We start from the raw sequence: 23,953 nt of genomic DNA on the forward strand, positions 1-23,953 counted from the left end.
AGTGAATGTGGTCCCTCGACCTCATTATAATATCCTTCTTAACTTGCTGTGATCTATTTCGATCACTTTTCCTGATCATGCCGCGTTCCCGTGTATGACAACCACAGCACAAATTTGTAAACTGTTTTGTCGGCGTAGTACGAAATTTTCCTACCGCCTTGATTCTCCTAACTTACTTCCTGTACTCTCTAGTAACCAACACGTAAAATATCTTAATTCTTCACTTTCTCTAGATGATTTCATTGCTTCATTTGTAAGCTCAATCTTTCTTTCACTGACAGTAGAGCATTTTCTTTCTGTAATGCTAATTATAACGCGGCAGATAATCCAATTTCTCACCGCAATTCATGAATATCGTTTATATTCTATCGTTCTTATACAAAACATGCTCTTCCTAAAAAGTCTACCAGCTCCATGGCACCTTTCCTGTTGACAAACTGCCTATTGGCTTCTGTCTCGGGTTCTTCGGCCCACGTTCATCTAATGATTTTTCTGACGTTTCGCCAGCACGAGTGGCTGGCGTTGTCAAAGCTTCACCCTCCATTGCCGGTGGTGAACTGGAGGCGAGCTCGCGGCCGCAGACTATATGTACCTGGCGCGCCAACGTCCGAGGGCTTCTCCGCGGTCATTTCCGGTGCGGTTCTCCTCTTGCTACCTGCGACGGTCGTTCGCTGCAGTACGGGAAGCCAGGATCCGTTTACCTTAAGGCTTTCCTCTTTCTTGTTGAAACTGTTCGCGTGTTTTTGTATTTCTACAGCTTCTCTGAACAAGCGCGTGTGATAGTGCTTCTCTACAGCTAGAACTTCCGTGTCGGCGAATTTTATTACGTGGTCGGTCCCATTCAGTGCATGCTCTGCTACGGCCGATTTCTCCACTTGCCCCAACCTGCAATGTCGCTTGTGCTCTTTGATCCTGGTGTTAACTGATCGTCCAGTCATTCCGACATAAACTTTTCCGCATGTGCATGGTATACGGTATATTCCCGACATTGCAAGTGGGTCTCTTTTCTCCCTCGCCGATCTAAGACACTCTTTGATCTTCCTTGTCGGTTTGAAAACCGTCTTTACGCCATGTTTGCGCAATGTACGGCCGATTCTGTCCGTCACTCTGGGAATGTATGGCAGAAAGGCCGTACCCGACATTTCTTTTTCTGGTTCCTTACTTCGCCGAGTGTTGGGCTCTGTTACACTTCTAATGTAATTTGTGGAGTACCCATTGCTCCTCAGAACAGTTTCCAGGTGTTGCATTTCTCGTTTGAGGTGTTGCGGCTCACATATTCGTCCTGCTCTCGTTACGAGCGTACTAATCATGCCCCTTTTCTGGCTCGGGTGGTGGTTTGACAGTTTGTGCAGGTATCGGTCCGTGTGTGTCGGTTTTCGATACACGCTGTGTCCCAGGTTTTCGCCTTCCCTTGTGACCAGCACAGCCATTTCTAGATGCACAAACTGTCAAACCACCGCGCGAGCCAGAAAAGAGGCATGATTAGTACGCTCGTAACGAGAGCAGGACGAATATGTGAGCCGCAACACCTCAAACGAGAAATGCAACACCTGGAAACTGTTCTGAGGAGCAATGGGTACTCCACAAATTACATTAGAAGTGTAACAGAGCCCAACACTCGGCGAAGTAAGGAACCAGAAAAAGAAATGTCGGGTACGGCCTTTCTGCCATACATTCCCAGAGTGACGGACAGAATCGGCCGTACATTGCGCAAACATGGCGTAAAGACGGTTTTCAAACCGACAAGGAAGATCAAAGAGTGTCTTAGATCGGCGAAGGAGAAAAGAGACCCACTTGCAATGTCGGGAATATACCGTATACCATGCACATGCGGAAAAGTTTATGTCGGAATGACTGGACGATCAGTTAACACCAGGATCAAAGAGCACAAGCGACATTGCAGGTTGGGGCAAGTGGAGAAATCGGCCGTAGCAGAGCACGCACTGAATGGGACCGACCACGTAATAAAATTCGCCGACACGGAAGTTTTAGCTGTAGAGAAGCACTATCACACGCGCTTGTTCAGAGAAGCTGTAGAAATACAAAAACACGCGAACAGTTTCAACAAGAAAGAGGAAAGCCTTAAGGTAAACGGATCCTGGCTTCCCGTACTGCAGCGAACGACCGTCGCAGGTAGCAAGAGGAGAACCGCACCGGAAATGACCGCGGAGAAGCCCTCGGACGTTGGCGCGCCAGGTACATATAGTCTGCGGCCGCGAGCTCGCCTCCAGTTCACCACCGGCAATGGAGGGTGAAGCTTTGACAATGCCAGCCACTCGTGCTGGCGAAACGTCAGAAAAATCATTAGATGAACGTGGGCCGAAGAACCCGAGACAGAATCCAAAAGGCAGTTTGTCAACAAGTGGCCACGAAAGCCTTAACAATTTTGTACCTTTCCTGTTCTTTCTACTTGCGATCCCGTTTACGGTTCCCTAAAGCGTCGCTGCATTTCGATCTATCTTACTTGCCCATGATGAGATTGGTTCCCTGTAGTCATGTCTTTCCTGAAATATACTGCAAGCGTAGTCGTCTATCGTCCTCTTTCTCCTGTAATTCTCTACTAAAACATGTTTTATCTCTTCCCACCCGTGATTTTTGCTTTAACAATTTTAAACAATATCCAATGCTTCTCTGGACTCACTAGTTAAAACACGGAATCTAAATGCTCAATAAATTCCCTTAGGTTCCTCTTGCTGGCATCAAAAGGTTTCGCTGTAAGGCGAAATGCTTCTTCATCAGTTCCTCAGCTGTTTCCCAATGATGAACTTACTTTGCTAGGGAGGGGGCAGGGAACTTTAAAATTTTAAAAGATTTACGACTAATAGTTTTAGAGTTACTGTTACGATGGTTAAAGTTTGTTAGAACGTGTACCCGGCGATCTCTCCCGGCTCTCTCTGACGCGTCGGCGGCGCTTTGCCGGCCATGTGGCTGCTACTCAGAGGGGCTAAACTTTCTCCTCGTACTTGCGGGTGACGACACGGCCTTACGCCTGCCATCCGGATGAGGATACGGCCTTATCCCTCGTGGTTTTGTGTCGTGCTGCCGTTGCCATACGTTGCCCTGCACCCTGCTAGGACTCCGTTTGGAATTCTAATGTTGTGGGACGAATTTTTACTTCACTGAAAGTTGCAAATCACCACAACTGTCTGCTGTTTGCCGCAATCACTATAGCAGTGTCACTCAGTAAACCGTCTTTTTAAACTTTCATTTACACACACGTTTGAAACCATTTGAGCTTTTTCTGTCGCATCTCAAAGGTGAATTTTGCTTGGGACTGGGAGACAGGTATCGGGAAGAAGGGAAATAGTGAGATGGAGTCTTTACCTGACTATACTGATAATATTCCCTTATTATAGAAGGCACTGAAATCACAAACACTAATGAGTGTTTTACAACCTCTTACTTTATTCAGATAACAGTATCAGCTCCTGCCATACTTGCTCTAGAGAAATTGTACCCCCTAAAAGGTCAAGTGTTTTGCAGATACAATAACGGGCACCGCTCGATCTACTTAAAATGAAACACGCAGAAGTCTCTACCTAAACCACTAGGGTTCTATCATGTGCGCAGCCACTACTGCAGGTAACTCTGCTTGGCTCTGCCTGGTTACTCTCTTCTGCTGCACCTGCTGATACTACTACCACCTTCCTATCCCAACTGCAACAGATCTCTCAGCGTCCTACTTCCGTATTTTATACAGTGTTCACCTTCGACCCCCACGGGTCCTGGCATGGTGTGTCGTCGATGGGCTTCCACCATTTCATTGGCTACAATTGTGCATTTGTCTTTGAAGGCTGAGTGGAGAGAGGGAGGCATCTGTTGTTAAATCGTGTCTTGGGCATAATATAGGTTTTTCATGACATTTAGGTGCACCTGCCAAAGGCTCTAACCCTACCTTAGCCTTGCTCCTTGCCCACAGTTATATATCTCTGGTTTTTACAGCTTTTAACGTTTCGCTATACGCAATGGTCGTCGTCCTGGCGCCTGTGATCAGTATTTTCCCCTTTGATTTTAGGAGCATCTGACATTGTACAAAAAGCTCCATCGAAGGTCTGGCTATTGTCACACTTTGGCGACCAGTATGGAAATTGCTCGCGCTGTTTGCACCAGAGTCTTTAGCGTCGAATTTCTTTGTGGTGGACGGTGACGGCTCGAGGCATGAAGATAAAGGTTGGTATGCATGGGATTTCTATACATATCGGCATCCATGGATCAACCGAGTTTTGTAGTAACAAACACGTTGTCAGATAACATTATGAGCAAAGCGATAGCATGGCGATGGCTAGTCCGTTACTGCCTGTTGTGACGAACCTATAGGTCGTACACTTTGAAGCAAAGACACAAGAAGCCGCCAGATTTTAACGAAAGTTTTTCTGTTGTAGGTGGATACAAGTTTGTGGTATGGGCGTGTGGAACGGAATATGTTGGGAAGTTCCCGTGACATTTAAATGCTATCCATCGCAATATGAAATTCACAATGGAACTTGAAAAGGAAAGAAGGCTATCTATTTTCGTCGTGTTGAATTGGAGAAAATCCGACGGGTTTCTGGGTTAGAGTATACATAGAAAACCCACGCATATTCTATCTATTCGACTCGAGCCTTCACCATCTATAGCAAACAATGTCGCTGCTGAGGACACATGTACGCGTAGCTCAGAAACGTTCTGACACAAAGAGCAGCTCCGAAGAATCGCACGCACGTGTTATGATCTACATGAATGGATACCCAGCTCGTTAAACTGAGAAGGCGATTTAGTCAAAGTCAGGAACGCCTGAGAAAGAGATTCAGACTGAAACAGAGAGAGAAGCGTTAATCTAGCGTATGCTTGTACGGTATCTGGAAAGATCTCTACACAGCTACAAAAACATGGAATGTAGTGTACTTCGCTGCCGCCAGCGCATAAAAATATCTTAACTGTAATGTCAAATACAATTTACACTTCAAAAAACATGGTGTGTTCCGCATTCCATGCGAACGTGGCATGTCTTGTGTGGGCCAAAATATCAGAACAGTCGAGGCGAGATGAGGACGTCTAGAACAACCAGGTACATCAACAGCCGCCGAGCAATGCCTCGAATATAATCACGAGGAGACCAATGTCGCGACGCAATCGCAAGTTCCTGGGACAGCGTAATTAGGGAGGCAATAGAAATAACTATACGGGAAAACCAAATAAATAGGAAAGGAGGTTATAGACTTGATGGCTGCGCATTTTCGACATAAGTAAATCGCTCTGAGCACTATGACATCTAAGGTCATGTCATCTAGGCTTAGAATACTTAAACCTAACTAACCTAAGGACATCACACACATCTATGCCCGGGACAGGATTCGATCCTGCGACCGCAGCAGTCGCGCGGTTCTGGACTGAAGCGCCTAGAACCGCTCGGCCACAGAGGCCGGCCGTCATAAATAATCCGTCACAAATTAAGAAGGATAGAGATCTTCATACCTACAACATTAGAAGAAAAAAATGACGTTTACTATTCATTACTAAAGCCGTCTATGACTCAGAATGGAGCTTAATATGCACCAACAAAAAATATTCATCATTTCGATAAATACATGAATTTGTGACAGGTAGGCTGTTACTGTAATTTTTAAATCTTTTCTGAAGTCATTAGTTTCTGAAGAGTCCGTCTGTTCTATACAAGAATTTTTAAATTAAAACACATAAGTTTGCAAATACAACTAGTCTTAAGAGTAGTTTCTTAAGCAGGACTGAAAAATACTATGATCATTAGTGTTAAATAAGGCCAATAAGTAGCCAAGCAATGAAACTAATCATAGATACATTTCATGTAAACTGACACGTTACATGCGTTTCAGTACGGACCAATAAGAACTGTTTCATCAACCGTACATTAATGACACATCTTGTGTGCTCGAGAAGGTGTAGAGGAGACACCTCCACTTGAAATCAGGATAGCTGCTGAGAACCTTCGAAGCGTCTTCGACACTCGTGAAACGTTATGAGAGTTCAGTCATTTATTCACAGTATTCACAGGTCGTCGTTGTTTCGCATCAGCCTCGACAGTTGTTCATTCAGCTGCGTGTTGGTTTTTAGCTGCGAACCGTCGAATTAACTCCGGCGCTGAACGCTCAAAAGAAACTATCAGCGACACAGGCGCCGCGGCGCAGGTGCAGCCGTTTCCCAGTGCAAAGTGATTTCGGGCTGGCAGCTTGTAGTGCACTCGGTCCCACTCCGAAATCTACGATGACGCTTGACGATAATCCACTAAATATGTGGTGTAGGTAGTTACGTGTTCGGTTGATCTTCTCCTTACCCCTGGTAGGTGTTACCATCCGAATTCGCCTGAGTATTGAACAGGAACGTTGATCCCAAGAGGCCTTGTTGCTGACCTCCGCGCAGAGGTCCGATATTTGACATAAGTTGCACGATATTTTTCGTGTTCATTCAGTTCCCAGCAACGAGGAACATTTGTGGTATGACCTTTACGGGAAACATGACTTTTGAATTAAACCTTAGGTCTTTGATAATCTCAGCTATCATTGCTTGTTTGTTAATGCTGGCAACATATTCCGACAGTTTTGTAAGGCAGGCGGGGTTACCCAACATCTCCTTGCCATCGTTCATTATCAGGTTGAGCAACGAGACGTGTTGACGAAGCGCCTCGTGTGAGCACAGCTTGAGACAGTGACGATCCAGTCTTTCGTGAAGGTCCGTTGATGTCCAGTGTGAAGAATCCTTAGTCCACGTGAATGCGCGGTAAAATAGAAATCAAGATATGTGTTATGTATGAATGAAACTATGACTGAAAATCAACAACAAAAATATTCTTTATTGTCAACATATAAAATTACAAAATCTCTTATCTCTTTGGTTGTAGGAGCAACAATAATAATGCTTTCTTCTGTAATATTTTTGACATTGTGGGTCATGACTTCACAGTATTAATCGTTCACCTGAGATTAACTTGTTTTCAAATACCTCGGTCAGAAGTTCGTCCTTCAAAAACTATTTTTTTTTTTCGCAGTGTTTCAGTTAAATGGAGCACAAGAGTAATGGTTGCTTACCTTCGCAAAACTTCTTGCTGTATTCATCTAGGGTCCACTGAAAGAAACTCACAACCTTTTGAAAACCCCTAGTTATTTGTTCTTAGAGCACCGAAAAATATTCCACTTTCAAATCTGAAAATGATTTGATGAGCAGATATAATACGTCTTTTCTCCGAATATGACGAAAACATCGATTTTAATATAACAGTATTAAACACCGTTTTCAGTTCAAATAAACAATGCAGTCGTATTTTTAACAGTCGTTGGAGTGTTTAAATTTTTTTCCGTTATTGGAAGACGTATTCCGGGGTTTTACGTATTACTCTGAAACTTGGGGAACTGTACGTCCATAAATAATACGATATCGAGCTCTTCATGATTGAGTCCCGGACAGTATTCTTCTACGTCACCACATATCGAATGACGAAGATCCACTACTCGTCCACTCGCCGTGTAGCTGCTTTTCAAACGAAACCTGCGGAAAGACACAAAAAAAAATTGATAAAGCAACAGAAAATTACACTTACATTCAAAAACTTTTTTAGTTACAACAAAAAAAAATAGTCCTTTTGACACACATTAGGACCAGATAGTTAGTTTAGATTTTGATCAGTGTAACATTATACTTTCAAGATATGAAATACATTCGTTTTTCGTTCAGTAGGTTTCGGAGTTACGGTTTTGTATAATTCCACGGCCGAATACAAAGAATCTTAATTAAATTGGAAGATGCTTTTATCTTTGAAGAATAAAGTATTACTTACTAAAGGCTAAACAATTTCTGTTAATTTCAAAGTGAAGAGAGAGACAGAAATTAGTTTTTATCTGTAGACACCGGAGGTTATTACTTACTAAAGGCTAAACAATTTCTGTTAATTTCAAAGTGAAGAGAGAGACAGAAATTAGTTTTTATCTGTAGACACCGGAGGTTTTTGAATGATTTTTTTTGATTTGGCTCCTCTCAACTCGTAGTTATTAAGTTGCGTTAGATAGGACTTCTTGTGTGGATGGTTACGCCATGAACGCAGCTACAGTTCTACTGTGGGTTGGGTAGGAGCAGCTAGGTAATAGTAAAATAACAGGTCTAAGGTATTCCATCTACACTCGCATTTAAGAGACACCTATGTGTTTAAGAAACGTCTGTTAACTGTGAAAGCACAAAATTTCCGGGACAGTAAACTGTTTCAGTGTTGAGGCGGAGTCTTTGAATACGACCCTGTAGTATCATCAGGTGTTACTTTTGTTAGTATTTTGAATCTGCCAACTCATGACGTTCGTGTTACGTACCCTATGTCCACTGCTATGAACACGGCCCTGTGCTGCCAGCTCACCCAAACACGTTGAAGATCAATCCGGTCCAAAATTTCTCCTTGGTACACTTTATAACTTGCTCGCTGTACAGACTGAGTAACATTGGAGAAGGCTAAAACACTGTCTCACAGTCTCCACCACTGCTCCCTTTTCATATCCTTCGACTCTTATAACCAGTCTAGTTTCTGGACAAACTGTTGATAAAAAGTAGAATTTCAAAACTGTCGATCCCTAAACATACAAGTCTTATAAACTCTCTCAAACTAAGACAGATCTTCCCCAATGTCGGCTTCTACCAGTTTTCCCAATCATCTGTAAATAATCGTCCACACTTAATCAGGGTAGAGACAAACGATATAGAAATCGATAACATAAGCTGTCAGAATTGTTCAGAGACTTGGAGACTATGGGAATTGACTGCAGAAGAAAAGAATATTATCCTGCAGCCTAACACGAATCAAATGCTGTCACTGGGAAGAAAGGAATATAGTCTAAGATACCAGTATCAAAGGGAGTGAAGCAGGGATGGAGCTTGACTCAACAATTATTTAATTTGTACGTAGAAAATTAAATGAAGAAATGTGAGAAACCAGCAGCAATGGGAGAGTGCTTCAAACGAATTATTTTGTAAATGATGTTGTCAAGTTGGGCAGGAATAAAGAAAAGGAACACAAACCGTTTCGCCTGATGTATGAAGTAATAGACAAATGCAAGATGAGCGTGAACAGAAACGAGGCAAAAATTAATGAAATACACCAAAGATGAAAAAGAATACTCAGTAGTCACGTTCAAGGTAAAAATCTGGTGCAAGTGACTTCAACGTAATGACGTAAATACAACGGATGTTAAAGTTAAATCCGCGTGGCCGCTACGGTCGCAGGTTCGAATCCTGCCTTGGGCATGGATGTGTGTGATGTCCTTAGGTTAGTTAGGTTTAAGTAGTTCTAAGTTCTAGGGGACTGATGACCTTAGAAGTTAAGTCCCATAGTGCTCAGAGCCATTTGAACCATTTTTGTTAAAGTTAAATGTCCCAGGCAAAAAAATCAGTTTTCGAGAAATGAACTGTAGGGAAGACCTGGATTAGTTGGCATAAGAGGCTACTTAGCTCACAGTTTCTATTTCCTGCCCTCGTGGGCCTAGTGTTTTGTCATCGTTCTAATGGGGAATGTACCGATATGTAAATGTGCACCATCCACCGTGACTTCAGTCTGCTTGGAAGCGTCAGCAAGGAAGGACCCCTGTTTCATGGTGTTTCTGATTAGGAATAAATATTTTAATCTTTTTCTTTTACGGTGAACCTGTAGATATAATTGAGGCGCTACTGATGGAGGTCTTCTAAAGAGTGTTTAATTGTGGTTGCGTGCATTTATCATAATCCCTGGTGTCTGTTGTTTGGGATTGCGTGGCATCAGTACTGAATTTTGTATCCCCCAGTGTCTAACTGACGTATTTAGGAAAGACGTCAGTTGTCGTAGCTATGACAACTCGCCTCACAGCTGCTCCAACAAAACCCTCCATTACCGTTTATTAAAAACAAACAATCCCTGTAAAAAATGAATACGTACACATCACCCCAGAAGAAATTCGCCCTTTGACCAAAGCCGGGCCTCCATATAAATCTAGGTATGACAAAAAAGGAGCATTTACTGCCACTCTAACAGACAGTCCCGGCAAAGATAGAATCGCGGCTGAAAGGCCCAATGAAAAGAAAAAGGCACATGCAACCAAGAAGGTCGACATGGCTAAGATTGAGAAGTTGCAAGAAACCTTCTAGAAAAAATGGATATGAATTTCTTCTACGGATTCTGATGACGGGTTGTTAGACATTCGGTACGTCGAATGTAACAACATTTTGGGCTCCTTAATGGTAGTTCAGAGGCTGAAGAACCTCTCTATTGTAAGAAGGTTTCACTTTCAATCTCCAGAAGAAGTAAGTGGGGGTTCTCATTCGACTGTTCACAAGAATCCTGGGAAACAGCTGAAAAATTCCAACAGCTTATATCGAATAAGACCAGCAATGAATTTCTCTGGACTCTCAAGGGCCTCATTATCACTCCGAATACTAATGGTGGCTTGGTTTTGGCGAAGTACCTTCCTCCCCGCCCACCACCGCCAGTACTGTCGGAAAATTGTCACTATCGATGGCAACGAGATTCGTAGGTCAAAAATGGGAAATTCTGGAGATGGCCAGACGAGAATGATTGAGTTTGATAGGACCACGGTAAAAGTGCGTGCAAATTGAATCCTTCTATTAAAATAAACAAACATGTAATTGCTAAATTCGTGATTTGTTTAAAACGTAGAGGTAACACTATTTGAATAACTACAGGCAGGTATAACAAGAAACAGAACATATTTTTCTTGAAGAATCTACTGTTTGTTCGTACATGTAAACTCATGATGTTTCCAGAATGAGATTTTCACTCTGCAGAGTGAAAATCTCATTCTGGAAACATCCCCCTGGCTGTGGCTAAGCCATGTCTCCTCTATATCCTTTCTTTCAGGAGTGCTAGTTCTGCAAGGTTCGCAGGAGAGCTTCTGTAAAGTTTGGAAGGTGGGAGACGAGATACTGGCAGAAGTAAAGCTGTGAGTACCGGGCGTGAGTCGTGCTTCGGTAGCTCAGTTGGTAGAGCACTTGCCCGCGAAAGGCAAAGGTCCCGAGTTCGAGTCTCGGTCGGGCACACAGTTTTAATCTGCCAGGAAGTTTCATATCAGCGCACACTCCGCTGCAGAGTGAAAATCTCATTCTGGAAACATCCCCCAGGCTGTGGCTAAGCCATGTCTCCGCAATATCCTTTCTTTCAGGAGTGCTAGTTCTGCAAGGTTCGCAGGAGAGCTTCTGTAAAGTTTGGAAGGTGGGAGACGAGATACTGGCAGAAGTAAAGCTGTGAGTACCGGGCGTGAGTCGTGCTTCGGTAGCTCAGTTGGTAGAGCGCTTGCCCGCGAAAGGCAAAGGTCCCGAGTTCTAGTCTCGGTCGGGCACACAGTTGTAATCTGCCAGGAAGTTTCATGATGTTGTTTATACATTTAAGTAAAATTTTCTTTGATGAAGTATCATTTTTTCATGAGGACTTTTTCTTAAGAATTTTGTTCTTTCAAAAGATAGTTACCCGAAGTTTTGACAAAATCAAAAGTTATTCTTAGAAAATTGCTATATTCCGCCTGAGTATCCCTATTCACATCAAGTTACGTCAACTCTTCACTAGGGGTATGGCAACTAATCGTGCATCCGTCGATAGTTGGTATAGTTGCAGGTTTTTAGGAAAAGTGATTTTGGGGTGACCTAGACATGTATTTCATTAACGGGTTCTACATGATTTTGTAGTCAAAAAGTTAAGTTTCCACCACTTAAGTTTCTGCAAGTATTACATAAAAAGATAGACAATTCGGAAACCTATTCCAACTAGCTCGATGTCCCCTGCTGATATCCAACAGTGTTACCTTGGCTGGAAGGAAACAGTTAAAGAGCTACATCTGGAGCGTATGCACATGCGAAGCAGAAACGCGGGGAGTGGCGAAGGCGTCAGAGGAAACAGTGGAACCTTTTCAGATTTTGATGATGGAGAACACAGATGAAGACAACTTACACTGACACCGTCTCGAAGGTGCTGACTGACAGGAGAACCTACATGGATGGGCAGCTGCATAACATTAATCCTAGTTTATTATTATGACTAAGGGAATGTTGGAGACAAGAATACAGACGGGAAAATCGAGACTATAATTCATGGATGAAAGTAATATGGCCAAAAGATTAAAGAGCATCGAAAGACTAGAATCAAGAAAGGAGGACGGACGAGGGAGTCAACCAACGCTCGAGCTGAGGAGAAAAGAAATTATAGCAAATTTGGCAGTGATGAGTGCTACACAAATGGTAACTTCCGTATCGAATCCTAAAATTTCAGGCGGAATACACAAAGTGCAAACAGAACATAGACCTTGCCACCTTATGTAAATACTCATTTCACAGCAACAGTGGGCAGATGGAACGCTCCTTCCCTCATTTACTTCATTTCGTGAAAGAACATTAAACCGTATGTCAACCGTCTGCGTCAGCAGCTGTTATCGTTCTAGGTAGCCACTGCAAGTCTGCAAGTCTTCAGGGCCGTTATTTTTATTTTATCAATATCGCAGCGGATTCATCATTCGATGAAATTTAGTTGAGAATCCACTTTCTCTAAACTGTGCTGATGTGTCAACTCTTGCTCACTGTCTGCAGTATCAAAAAATCATGACGCAAGCTGCCTTAGCACGACGTCATTATGCCCCGTGCTGCTGCTGGGTGTACTCTGTTGTATACGCAACACACATGCTCCCCTTTCCATGACGGAAGCTTGAAGGCCATGGTAGGTTACATTGTTCGCATCTTCGTGCAGTATGAATGAAGTATGGCATCGATGGACACAAGTAGTTTACATCGCAGGAAACAATCCCGGCATAGTTATCCTGTGCGTGAGGCAAGGGATTCAGTAGCACACACACGGCAGACCGCTACAGATTGTGTTTCGCGTCGGCAGCCACGACGCCATGCAGGGCGTTCCATTTACCTTGACCATATCAAATAACTTTTCGTCTATAAGAAAAAAAAATTATCAAGCAGATATTTTTAGTGCACATTTACCGATATGACTGCCTTTCTTGTAAATTTATTTGTTACGAAGATATGAAGAGAAGTACGTCTTTCTAAAAAGCAGACTACATTTTTTCCGTAATCCATGTCCTCTCCTCATGATCTGCTGAAAATCACAAATCAAGTCTAAGTCAATTTTGTGTTACTGGGTTTACAACTTTGCTTCCGCCGTTTTGTAATATATGGAAGTAGAGGCAAGCGGCGATGCAGGTGCTTGGGCGCAAGTGTCATGCAATAAGCTATACAATATTAATCTATTTGTGACTGCCTCATAAAGTTGTTCTCGACTGAATACGTCGACTGACGGGCTCGAATCTCGTCTTATGTGGGAACTTCTAATTTTCTGCTTTAATATAAATAAATATTCAGCCGAGGCTCATAAAACGCTGGGTATGACTAGCAGTGAGGCAACTATTAGTGAAATAATAGGAACAGAATCGTTTCAGTGCTTCAAGATCGGTAATTTTGACGTCGATGACCGGAATGGTGGCGGAAGAGTGAAGTATTTCGAAACTACTGGACCCTCAGAAGCAATCACAACAGATCGTTATCGAAAGCAATTGATGACTTTGAGCAGAGCACTAAAATGCAAGCGGCCACTACGAAGTGATAGGCAGGAAATGTGATTTTGCAGTCAAGACATACTTGGAAAAGTATACTCGAGACATTGCTCACTCTTTACAACCACCATTTTTGACCAATGGCATACTGCCTTGCTAACCGGAACCTCTGGTTTTATGAACAAATGCTAAATTCAATCTATTCGTGGATCACCTGAGCAGTTGCTCAGTTATTCCACGTAGGATTCGTATGCTTCCGAAAAGATGGGAGAAAGTGGTGACCACTAATGGTCAGTACTTTGAATCTTAAATTTTTATTCGCAATTGAGCCTCGGATGCGAAGTTATAGACCTACTACGTTTCTAGCAACGACGTATTTACGTGATTGGTACAGTGTGATGTGTGAGTGTACAGGTCTTGAAGGGAGAAAGTGAATGACTGAAGAAAGAGAGAAACTTAATAAAAAAAGGAAACCGGAGAGGTGTTCATATCTTTGTAGTGATAAAAGTTAAAGGAAAGGCAGTCATGGTGATTACTTACTCCTGCTAGCTGTATAATATTTTCCTTATACAGTTCTTTTTTGCTTCTAGACAAAAAAAAATCGTTTTGTTTGTCCAAGATAAATGGGACAACTTATAGTCGTGTATCGCGTACAGACTGGAACTTCGCTATGTTCATGAACTTGCGGAAATACCATGAAACAGGGCGCCTCTCGTTGTTATCTGCATCATTCCATCTGGATAGATACAATATCAGCTCTCTTCCGTAATTCACAGCGGAAATTCACAGCGAATACAATGTGTTCAAAGGGCTCACAGCCGGTTTGATGAATGACGGTGATTTCTAATGGTTCTCGGTGAATGTAGCAGCTTTTGCCGCACTTGTTACTGTCTTCCGTATAGGGGCCTCGTCATGTGCCTTTCGATAGGCTTGTGTTTGGTACCCATGATGAGCTCTGTAGCCAGCGATGTTACACTAAATCTTTGTAGGTACTCTGCAAATCGTAGCTCTGTAGAATTATGCGATATATCGAACATCAATTGCTAGGTAGCTTGATTCAATAAGAGTGATGACAATGTGTGTAGGCCATAAAGGCTAAAACCTTTTATTTCAACCATACGTTTAGTTCTCCACGACTGAATTTATATTGATGACTACATATTACAGTGAACGACTCAACATAACAGTTTATACCCAGCATCATACCTCAGTGGCCTCACAGGGATAAAAATTGTGCCATGTTTTGTGTTTGTAATCTGTTTAACAACTTCAATTAATGAAAAAGCTAATGTCATTTTAGTGTAGTAGCAGAAATCATGCTTCCATTCAGTGTGCGACAGTCTTGGAATATTACGCGAGAACTATGTATCTTATAGAAGACTGATGTCTTAGATAACAATAAATGAGTAGAAACCTAGTTCACTACACCAAGAGAGAAACGTTCTCGGTGGCAGTACAAGTGATATACTCACCTACAGATTATCTCAAATGGTTATGAACGCCTCATCTAATGGTTTGTATCAGTCACATTTGCCGGAGCAAAATAGCTCATCGCATTTGTGTGTACATGACAGCGGTAACGAGGCTCTGCGTACCAACCATTTACTCACAACGTATAAAGTCTTACTCCAATTGTAGAGAACGGGCAATATGTCAAAAATTGTGAGACAATACCGATTTTGTTGTTACCCCTCCGAATATGTTCAGTTGCGTTTGGAAATCTCAAAACGATAGTGTTAAGCATCTTACACGTACTTTTAAATAATAGTAAACAGAATTTGAACTTTTAAAGCAACTGTTTCTAACAAAACTTTAATTTTCACCTATATAAACTCGGTATTTTGAACTCTTCATCCACTAGCTCAACGTAATGAATGGTTCTTGTTGCGGAGGTGCTGTACATCACATTTGCGGTAACGTTGAAACAAAAGTTATGACATACTCGTAAAATGGCAATCCACGTTCTAGTTCAAACCTCCGCATTAGTCTCTCTCAAAATTTGGAAAGCCAGCTTGAATTGTCGTTTGGGCTTACGCATTTCATACGGGTACCCTTTTTTTTACTAAAAATGTACCTTAAAGACAATAAAAACTGTCTTTCCCTATTCTCAACTATTCTGAGTCTAGCGACCTTCACCGAATCGCATAGTTTAACAACATTACAAGATATACTTCGGCCGAAATTTTGTGACAGGTCTTTTTATTTCGTTATATGAGACAGGTTTTGGGGGTGTGAGATGGGCTTCTACACAACGTCCTTAGTTATTTGTTGGAAATAGTCCAAGGTGTCTACTCATTTTTTACGCTCTGTGGTTCCCTCCAGTAACATGCAAGCTAATCTCTGATGTCTTAACAAATGTTTTGTCATCCTGTCTTTTCTCCTATTCAGTGTTTAGCAAGTATTCATGTCATCGCCGGTTCTGCAGAGAGCTTCATAATTTTATCTTATCAGTCCACTGAACTTGCAACAACCTCATGTAACACCGCACTTAAATAGTTTCGTCTAGTCTTCCCACAGACCACTTCCATTCGATGTCGTGTTGTAGACGTACATTTTCAGAAATTTCTTCCTAAAATATAAGAGTTACGTTTCGTACTAGTAGACTTAACGAGGAATGCTCTCTTTGCCTGTGCTTAGGAACTCCTTATCTCATTTTTCCCGCGTTATTTAGTTTACAAGATGGCAAGATTCCCTCACTTCGTCCACCAATCACTGAGGAAAACCGCTAAACGCAGCCGAAATTTCTATTAGTTCAGCATTTTAATGTTTTAAGTGTTTTCCGAGATGAGGTGACAGCACACTCGGTAGGAGTTTTAGTGACCCCACTGACTGAATTATACACAGTTACTACATTAAATAAAAACTGTAGTGAAGTTGATACGTTGTGTCTGCCCCAACCTCCACGTATAGTGGTCATGTTAGATACCCTATTCATAATATTACAGCATATACAGCAAATAGAGCCACAGTGGAGTAAACGCACAGGAGAACTACATTCTTCGGACTTGAAGGAAACAATGTTTGTGCACACGAAGCAGGAACCAAAAAGTAACCTATCGTCGCATGTTAAAGGGGTGTGGAGCTCAGTACTCTGTAGTAAGTCATAGAGGGACAACAGCAGTAAATGTCCCATTCAAAGTAAGTGTTGGTGTGCACTTCTGCTGACACTAGACGTCACATAGTCTTCAACCAACAGTGTTTAGTGCTGTATGGTCGATCATCACCTTCCTGTGAATGTACTCTTGTATGAAGTTTGTTTCATCAGACAGAATACTAAAATGTAAACTTTCACGGCCGGAAATATCATGTCCATAATAATTATCCGGGCTGTTATGCCGTGGTCGGTTGATGAAGATGTCTCCCGGAGTCGGAGACGAAACGTTGGGAATCACCTCAGAATTCATCAACCGACCACGGCATAACAGCCCGGATAATTATAACGGACATGATATTTCCGGCCGTGAAAGTTTACATTTTAGTATCAGACGCCTCTACAGGGAGGAGATGTCAAGAGAAGTGCGACGCCTGGAAGGACTCCAGAAGAAGAGAGTGCAGCTTTTGTGTTCCCTCACATTCCTGTCTCGTTGCAGAGCCGTCGGCGTTATACCGAAGTTTCTGAAGATAAAGCGACTGTTCTATTCGGGAAAGGCACAACGCATTTTCAAACGGACCGAGGAGGCCTTACTACGAGTGCGCATTCAGCAGACCCGACGGGACTTGGCAAGCATAAACTGTAAGTTAATGTCTCTCCATATTACGATCAGTAATAAACTGTGCAGCGGTGACTGGGATAAAATCGATAGACTACTGCATGATACTATGGGGAAGCGCATGTTGACGACGTCTAGTAGACAGAAGAAGAAGTTTGATAATTTGCTACCTAATCAGACTGTTCGGCATTTAGACGTTTCCCGGACCGTTATCAATTTGTCCAAACGTTCGTTATCTGACGATGAGACATCTGTGCTTGCCAAGGGAGGAAATTTTGCTGTTAGTCCGCGTTTTGTGCCCACGGAAGAAATTATAGCCAATGTAGAAGCAGGAATTCGCAGTGTAGATTCTGTAACAGCTGAAGAAATCCGTATAGAAACAGTGAGAATATTAGCCAATGGAAAACCGCCGAAATGTAATATAACTGTGGGTGAGAGAAGAGCTTTAAAACTCCTGAATGACGACGACAGTATTTTGGTTCTCCCAGCTGACAAAGGAAGCGCAACGGTGGTTATGGATGTGGCCGACTATCAGAGAAAAATTACGGATCTACTGGATCCGCAAGCATATAGGAAGCTGAATAAGGACCCCACTAACAACGTTCTCAGAACTGTGTCGCGGTTAATAAAAAAGTCCTCCATTGAAGAGAGTGTACAGAAAGGTCTCTGCAGTTCGGTTGCGCTACCACCGAGGCTTTATGGATTGCCCAAAATTCATAAAGAAAATGTTCCGTTAAGACCGATACCAAGTGCCATTGGTTCGCCCACCTACTCGTTAGCTAAGTTTTTGACTACGCTGTTAAAACCACATGTGGGCCGTTCGGACTCGTATATAAAGAATTCGACACATTTCATCAGCAGATTGAATGGCATAGTGGTCCAGCCGGAGGACATATTGGTCAGCTTCGATGTGGTATCGCTGTTTACCATGGTTCCACTTAATGATGTATTGGAACAGCTGGATCGAATTTTTCCTGCCGATATTTTAGAGCTGTTTAAGTGTTGTTTGACGACAACATACTTCAAGTGGAATCAACAGTTTTATGAGCAAACGGATGGCGTAGCTATGGGAAGCCCCCTAAGTCCCGTAATTGCAAACTTCTTTATGGAGAAATTCGAAGAACAGGCCTTAGGTACTGCCAGCAAGAAACCAAATAGATGGTTCCGATACGTGGATGACACGTTTGTGTTGTGGAGACATGGTAGGGAGGAACTAAGCCGGTTCCACGAACATCTGAACAGTATAAACTCAAGAATTCAGTTTACTATGGAGGAGGAGGTAGACGGCAACCTACATTTCCTCGATGTGCTTGTGTTTAGAAACGAAAATGGTAGTTTGGGCCACTCAGTGTACCGCAAACCCACGCACACGGACCGTTATTTGCACCGGGATTCGAACCACCACCCACAACAGAAGCGGGGTGTTATCAAGACGTTAGCGGACAGAGCTAGAAATATTTGTGAACCTGAGTTGCTCGACGCTGAGATGGAACATCTCCACAATGCACTAACGAAGAACGGATATTCGTCCGCCGAAATAAAACGTGCGTTGAGGCAGCCACGCAGAAATCATACTGACGTACAGGCTACTGCAAAATCTAAGGTTTTCCTGCCGTTTGTTAAAAATGTAACGGAAATAATAGGGAGGATCTTGACGAAGCGGAATATTACCGTAATTTACAAGCCAACCAGGAAGATACAGGAATACCTTAGGCCTGCCAAGGACGCTCGCAAACCATTGGAAAAATCTGGAGTGTATAGGATCCCATGCAGCTGTGGTGATGTTTATGTGGGTACCACCAAAAGAACTGTTTCTAACGTTTGGAAGAGCACAAGGGAAATTGTAGAAGAGGAGAAACGGAACGATCAGCTGTTGCGGAGCATGCTTTCCAGCCAGGGAACCACAATATTCGTTTCGAGGAGACGCAGGTACTAGCGGCCACGAGCGGATACTACGAAAGGCTCTACAGGGAGGCAATCGAAATCGCTAAACACCCAAATAATTTCAGCCGAAAGGAGGAGGGCGTCAAATTAAACGGTATATGGATGCCGGTGTTAAAGAAGATGTGTACCACTCGTCCACTACTGGGTGATGGCAACGGCGATCGACGGCGACGGACAGCGGCCAATTGCACTGACGTTTTCAAAACACGTGACGTCACGCCGCGGCGCGGGGGCGCGCGGACACGGAATTTAGCGGCAGTCAGTAGCAAGCCAGTGTGTGTGTTGGATCATCAAGCTACGGACCTCCTTGAAGATGTCTCCCGCAGTCGGAGAAAAAACGTTGGGAATCACCTCAGAATTCATCAACCGACCACGGCATAACAGCCCGGATAACTATAATGGACATCAGACAGAATAAAGAACTGGCGCTATCCACCGCTGATGTACGCCATTGCTGTGAAAATTGCGTCTGTGTCAGTCGGTCGTTTGGAATTAACGCAGTGCGACGGGCCGACACTGAAGACATGGCAGATTGGCAGAAGGGATCTATCCTGTTTGAACTTGCCTTTCACCACACGTTAATAAAGTAGCCCCATTTGTTGCTGTATCAACGTGGGCTGTCTACCATGTGTATGGTGTAGTACTCGCAGCCCTGTAACATAACGTAAGAATAGTGGGCTTAGGAAAATCCTAACTAGCAACGACCAGAGACGAATATAACACTCGCCAGTGACAATAGGTTTGATTCTGTCAGTTAATTACGTCCATTTCAGCCGGTTTATGAGTGAACATTGAGATGTGAACTGTATTCAGTACATATTTGGAGTCGGGTACTGTGCAAAAGGCAATTTCCCATAGCAGCATATAAAGCTGCAAATCTTCAGGTCTTCAGTGGATCAGGCAGTAGAGAAACTGAACGTTAGATAACGGGACGCGTTCAGTGTGATCAGGCAAGTAGCGATTCCACTTTTCAAATCATGCAAGGGGTTTAGTTCACTGATACCCCAATGAGGCGTTTAAGCCTCTGTGTGCATAGGGTGTCGGCCCCAACACAGGTGGTTCTATAATTTTTCTTACCATCTATTGGGCACAATCATTCAGAATGCCGTGATATTGAACCAGACTATTTATTTGTAAAATGGGAATCTCCGTCCACGCGTTGCTGTTGCTCATTCTGGTTAGAGGGAAAAGAAAGAAAACAGAGAGGACATATATGTATGCATGTATGTCTGTAGGGGAATCGGACGTACATACTAATCTCCTTCTCCCCCCTGTCTCTGCCCATTTCTTCCTTCCCATCTCTTTGTCCATCTTCTCTACTTGCTCTGTCCATCACCTTCTTCCCTATCTCTTTTGCCATCTTAACCTCCCTTTCTCTCTGTCTTCTCCTGCTCCTTTCTTCCCACCCCCTCTATCAGTCTATCACTTTCTCCCATTTTCTTTGTCCATCCCCTCCTCTCCCCCACTCTCTTCTTGGAAACAACATATTCACTGAGGTGACAAAACTCATGGGATAGCAATATGCATGTTTTAAGAAGATTGTAGTATCGCGTACACAAGGTATAAAATGGCAGAGCATTGTCTGAGCCGTCATTTGTACTCAGGTGATTCAAGTGAAAAGGTGTCCGACATGATTATGGGTACACGACGGGAATCAACCGACTTTAAATGCGGAATGGTGGCTGGAGTTAGACGCACGGGACATTTCACTTCAGAAATCGCGAAGGAATTAATATTGAGAAATCCACAGGGTTAAGAGTGCGCCGGGAATATCAAATTTCAGGCATTACTTCTTATCACGAACAAAGCAGTGTCAGACAGCCTTGATTTAACGACTGAGAGCAGCGGTGTTTGCGTAGAGTTGTCAGTGCTAAGAGATAAGCAACATGGCGTGAAATAAAAGCAGAAATCAACGTGGGACGCACGACGAAGTTATTTATTAGGACTGTGCTGGGAAATTTGGCGTTAATGGACTGTGGCAGTAGACGACCGACGCGAATGCCTTTGCTAACAGCACAACATCGAGTGCAGCGTCTCTCCTGGGAACGTGATCATATCGGTGGGACCCTAGACGACTGGAAAACTGTGGCCTCGTCAGATGAACCAGCGATTTCTGTTGGTAAGAGCTGATGGTACGGTCACAGTATGTATGACTCACACCCCATGAAGGCATGGAGCCAAGTTGTAAATAAGGCACTGTTCAGGCTGCGGGTGGTTCTAGCGATGTGGGCTGTGTTCACATGAAATGGACTGCGTACTGTGGTCCAACGTGACCGCTAATGGACTGGAAATGGTTATACCGGGTTACCTGGAGACCATTTTCTTCCATTTATGTACTTCATGTCCAGAAAGAACGATGGAATTTTCATGGTGACAATGCGCCATAACACGGGGTAACAATGTTGAATAAAATAGTAGACCATGCGAGGAAATTATTTCACCACCCAACAAACGTTTGTGGGACACAATTGAGAGGTCAGGTTGTGCATAAAATCAGCACCGGCAACACTTCCGCAATTATGGTGGCTATAGAGGCAGCGTGGCTCAATACTTCTACAGGGGATTCCAGCGACTTGCTTAAACCACGACACGCTGAGTTACTGCACTACGCCGCGCAGGAGGCTTGACACGATGTCAGGGGGTATCCAGTGACTTTTGTCCGCTCGGTGTATGTGTCCAGACATTTATTAAAGCAAAGTGTAGAAAACTGAAGCAAATCGATACAGTACTTGTTTGAAATTTTTGGCAACAATGTTCCCCATTTATAAAATACAAATATATTAATATACAACAGATATTAAAATATACAGTCTATGTACATCTGAATGTTTATTAGATTATAGCGGAAAATGTGCAGTGAACCCGTAAAGAAATTTTCGAGAGATTTGGCAATAACGTTTCCCCTTTATACAGTATTTACTTGTCTATATATTATTTACGTTAAAAAAGGTATTCAAAACACGTGCGTATTCGAATGCAACGTTTTGTTACAACCTCAAACTAACCGGTGAACAGATTCCGCAGATATTCGATTATGGATGAACGAACATTTACATCTTTATTTGTACAGATTCTTGGTGAGCAAATATTACTTTTTTTCAGTGTCATCATAGTGAGTGTACTGTTCAGTCTGTCAAGGTGATAGCAGCCATGTCCAGAGGGCTGCCCTTTGACGAACATTCACGCACTGTATTGCACCTCAACTGGCTAAATAAATCAATCGATATTAATTCCGCAGAGGACGGCCGGCTGTGTTTGGAACAGCGAGTGAATCATTGTACTCAACATCCGCGCCGTTTATTATCTCTTCTGGAGCTACAGATCAGTGAAGGACTTCTGCATAGGACATATGTGAAGAAACGTACGGCGCCTTACCTTTAGCGGAATGAGACCATGGTGTAGGCGGTGCTAGATGATATTTATTTGTCTATTGTTCTTATTTCTAGTGCTTTATGTGACTTCATTACTAATCAGTAGATCATTTACTGCTTCCTCCTAGCTATGCAACGGTATACACTACTCTCTTGAAGAACATACCCTCACTTTGTTTGAATATATCGTACTTCATATTCGGACACGTATGTATTTTCTACACAGAACCATTCACCATTTTTCACTGGTTCATCGTAAACACGTGCGTCAGATATTCCCTAACCGTAAGAAAGAAGACATGACAACATTTGTTTCCTATTAATTACATCGTGCATAAGACACCCTGGAGAATACCAATGGTGGTTCGAAATGGTGTTGCAGATCTTTTGGTGACAGACACATGCTGGAATAAAAGCTGGCTAACGAGACTTAGAACATTTATTGTGGCTTCAATATTCACCCCTATTTATTGAGATAAATACTATTACAACTTTTAGAAACTATTATAAATTTTTGCTCCAGGAAACTGCGACCTAATAGTATTATAATTATTTAGTAATCGTAGTCATGGTCGCATATAAGTTGCTACTTTTTATTTGTGGATGACCGGTTTCGATATACTACAGAGATCACCATCGGATCTACATGATTTGGTGGTAGCAGGAAGCCCTAACGTAGAACAGGCTTGTCCTTGCTGACGTTGGGAAAACTGCACAACGTCAGCAATGACTTGTTTATTAAATAATTGTAAATGCTACTGTTACTAATGTCTGTTTAAACTTTTGTCCTCGTAAGCTGAACTACATGAAATTCCAAAACACACAATTTTTGGCTTATAGATTCCGACTAACTGTTTCACGAATAACATTTCTCCTGCTCAGTTTCATAAATTTTCCATTCTCTCTCATGTGAGAGGAACTGTATCATCGTGGAGACACATTGTCGAACATCGTCTGGCAGCAAATATCGTAACGAATGAAAGGCTGGTGTTTCCGTCTAATGTACCATCATAATGTTTTCGGAAAAATAAAATGAACATACTTACATTCCGTTATATGGGAATCTTCCACCTAATTTTATCATATCTGATGTTTAAAATACCAAGACGAATATAATTATAAAGAATGTTTTACAGTTGCACACCCTCACTTGAAGAAAGGATGGATAATTGTAGTTTAACGTCCTGTAACACAGTGCGAAGTATGCCGGGAATGTCCAAATGTGTTCGAAGCTCATTGCAGCGCCTTGCTGAAGATTGCTGAAACTTCAACATGCATCTTGACCGCCTCGTATAAAATGTCGTATACTACACACACAATGTAGGAAATGGTGTTATGAACAGCTACTTACACTACGAGGGATAGTCATAAGCTTTCAACACTTTGTTCCGACCATCAGTCTTGT

General features: G+C 42.7%; 1 long non-coding RNA gene across 1 annotated transcript in view; it reads right to left on the reverse strand.

Annotated features, from left to right (window-relative positions):
• Nucleotides 1–6,847: 6,847 nt before the first annotated feature.
• The window catches only part of LOC126236809 (uncharacterized), a 47,179-nt gene continuing 30,073 nt past the window's right edge, over nucleotides 6,848–23,953 (reverse strand). The window contains exon 3 of the long non-coding RNA XR_007544985.1: nucleotides 6,848–7,497. This is a non-coding gene — a long non-coding RNA (uncharacterized LOC126236809). The remainder of the gene's footprint in view (nucleotides 7,498–23,953) is intronic.

Source organism: Schistocerca nitens, chromosome 1 (assembly GCF_023898315.1).
Source record: "Schistocerca nitens isolate TAMUIC-IGC-003100 chromosome 1, iqSchNite1.1, whole genome shotgun sequence".
Lineage (NCBI taxonomy): Eukaryota > Metazoa > Arthropoda > Insecta > Orthoptera > Acrididae > Schistocerca > Schistocerca nitens.